The sequence below is a fragment of the Peromyscus maniculatus genome, chromosome 15 (genome assembly GCF_049852395.1).
Source record: "Peromyscus maniculatus bairdii isolate BWxNUB_F1_BW_parent chromosome 15, HU_Pman_BW_mat_3.1, whole genome shotgun sequence".
NCBI lineage: Eukaryota > Metazoa > Chordata > Mammalia > Rodentia > Cricetidae > Peromyscus > Peromyscus maniculatus.
In genome coordinates, this window is record NC_134866.1 from 48,163,205 (window position 1) to 48,166,623 (window position 3,419).

A 3,419-nucleotide genomic window follows, 5' to 3' on the forward strand; every position below is an offset into this window, starting at 1 on the left:
GAGAGAGAGAGAGAGAGAGAGAGAGAGAGAGAGAGAGAGAGAGAGAGAGAGAGAGAGAGAGAGAGAGAACAAACTTTCATTTTGACCTTAAATTGCAAACCACTAAGATGACTAACACTGCAAAGTGATTACTTATTTGAACCCATGTATATTAAGCTGAGACATCAGCCTGTGGGAAGACACGTAGGACTGGTAAATACAGGGTATGGAAAAGGCATGCTAGGAAGAAGGGTCCCGGGTCCCGGTGAAGCTGTGATTGATGGAGCGTGGAGTGTTGGAGGACATATGGGGACATGGCCCACCCCTTAGAGCTGCCACTTCTCTTGTTCTCTATCTCAGGGGCTCTGAAATGTGGCATTCAGGCTGGGTAGCCTCCTTCTGTGCGAACCATCCCCCTGGGAGTCGAGAATTCACACATGTCTTGTTTCCACACAGAAGAAGCAATTCAAATTTAAGTTGGGCTTTTAACTTAACAATTCAGTAATCTGTGCATCTCGAAGGAGGACAAAGTGGAGGCCGCCCGCTCTGTTCTTTGTGTCTATATTCTCACACATTCACACGCACGAGCCTCATTTGTGGAGATGTCTTTGAAATGTATTCACTGAAGATAATTATAGAGGTCTAACACTTCTGCTCTTCAATTAATGCTATAAAATTAATGGTCCTTCATTTTTACATCCTATGCAAATGATGGTGTCATCTCCAACTGTAAGCCTCTCTGCTCACACGCTGAATATGATTAGTGTCCCTTTAAGCTGAATTAGAGCATGTGACCTTCTGGGGTATGTCAGGAGTGAAACCTCTGTGTGCTTGTTTCCAAGGTTTTTCATTATGCAATGTTCTTAAAAAGCAGAATTTCAGAGTTGACACCAAAAACAGGTTTCAGTGACTGATGTTTTGAGGTTGTGGCCTTAGGAGAGGACAGACAAGGCTGGAGGACAGCTCATAAATCTACTATTTTCACCTGAGATGTAGGATGTACCATCCTTCACAGTATGCGCATTTCCAAACAAAGGACAGACAGATTCTGTAAGATAATGAGGCAGCTACATTGGAAATGCAGAGCGATTCAAATAGTGTAGCCATTAGAATACCCTTTGCAAACAGACCCAGGGGATCCCTGGTCAGACAGTAGATGTATTTTCTCGACAGGAAGTTCTGATAGCGAAAAATGGCCAACACTGTGACTTAGAAAGGAGGAAATTCAGGTGTTATCATTCTTTTATTTCAAGGACTCGAGTCAGGAGCTCGTGACTGTGCTTCCCATGAGCATGTAGGCATCTTGCAGGCATCATGTATGCACATCCATTCCACGAGATGCATTTCTCTGTGTTAGGAAGTTTGGATGAGTTGAAAAAAACTACAGAGCTCAAGTGCACTCCCACTCACAGTCAATATTCTCACTCACATGGAGAGCTTTCCTCAGGTGATGGGATAGCAGCTGGTGTTTGAGTCCTCGGGAGAAGTACACGGTTAAGTTTCAAACGACAGGAAGCCCCGGAAAGCGACAGAGGATAACAGAGACAGGGAAACATCAAGAACCCTGACCAGAGTAGGGAAGAGCGTTCCCTCAGTAAACAGCTTGCCACACAAGCATGAGGGCCTGCGTTCCATCCCCGGGATCCACAGAAAAAGCTGAGCTCAGCGGTGCAGCCATGTGCCTGTAATCCCAGCACCGGGGAGATAGAGAGAGGAAGATCCCGGTCTAGCCAGTCAGGAAGCCCCAGGTTCAGTGAGAGATCCTATCTCAAGAAAATAAAAATAAATAAAAATAAAATAAATACCGTAGAGAAGCAATTGAGGAAGATACCTGATGTCCAGCTCCTGCTCTTCACAGTTGCTCCCACACGTGAACATGTCCAAACCCATACAATACACACACACACACACACACACACACAGAGAGAGAGAGAGAGAGAGAGAGAGAGAGAGAGAGAGAGAGAGAGAGAGAGAGAGAGAGAGAGAGAGAGAGCTGTAAACATATCCTGCTCCAGGAGGGACACACAGGATTGCAAGCAGATTCAAGACATGGGGGCCAAAATTGAGTCTCACATTGACGAATCCTGCAGTTTCTGGCAGCCAGGATTATTTGTATTATTGAACATCTTTGTAAAGCCAAGTTCAAAGACAACATTCCATTTAGCCTTTGTGCTCTGCTCAATTGGGTGAGACACAATTATTCAGAAATTTTTGCTTTGCTTTGCTTTGTTTTGTTTTCTGTTGTAAGTGAGAATTCCTTGGCCACAGGATTATGGATTAGAAGTTGAGAAAATTCAAATGCCCCAAAAAGGGCAGGTTTGCAGTGGGGGTGATGAGAGCTGAATACAGGGAAAACTGGGGACTTCTATACTCAGGGTGTGTTCCATTTCACCCAAATTTAAAAGTCATGTAGAGTATGGGGCATCATATTCTTTGATAGTGTTTTCTGAACAATGGTAGATGGACCAGGCAAGCAGCATTCCCAGTGCCCTGCTCAGTCACAGAAGGGCATTTGGAGAGAGAGAGATGCAGCACACTGTGGGATGATGTAGGGTAGGCATGGGAGCTGGCCTGGAAGTAGGGGCTAATCAATGTCTACTTACAGGAAGGTGGAGAAGAGCTCATTCGTCAAAACTCATCTGAAGGCAAGCCCTGAATATACTGGGATGGAGAAGGATTTTAGCAAGCCGTCCAAAGCAGGACGTGAGACCCAGGAATCTAGGCTAGAAATGCCATTACCAGTTGCTCTGAAGAGAGGGAGTGAAGAGAGTGTGGCAAAGTGGGTTGGAGAACATGGGGGCCAGAGAGAGACCAGGAACAGGTAAGAGGTTGTGACCCATGGGGCAGCAGCCGTCAATTCCCTTTACTGCTTACTATTATTTGTGTGCGTGAGTGTGAGCTGCACTCATGCCCATGCACACCCATAGGACACTTGTTGTGAAGGTCTGAGGACAACCACATTTTGGGAGACACCTCTCCTACCGCCATTTCTTTTGGGAATCGAACGCCGGTCCTCGGGTTGGTACCGCAAGTATCTTTAATTCCATCAGCCATCTTGCTGGCTCTGCTCCTAGTGAGTGGTAAAAGTGACAAAGCTCACAAAATGCTGACTGGGTGTGAGCGACAGTTTGCGAAAAACCCTGAAGGAGCTGGGTTTTATGTCTAGTGGATGTAGATGAAACAGGCAGTTCACAAGTGTGTAGGGTTCATGAGGAGAGTGAATTTGAGCTTAGAAGACTCAAAGAAAGGACGGAGGCCTTGAGTGGCAGCGAAACTAGCTTCGAGACAAGTTTGTTTTCTTAAACAGAGGTAGAGAGGGGCCATGTATGAATAACGTGGGGAAGGTTGCCCATTACTTGTGTTCTTTGTATTAGAAATGTTGTCTATGATTAAGAGGAAACATGGAAGACTCCACTACAAGGACACAGAAATAGAGAAGC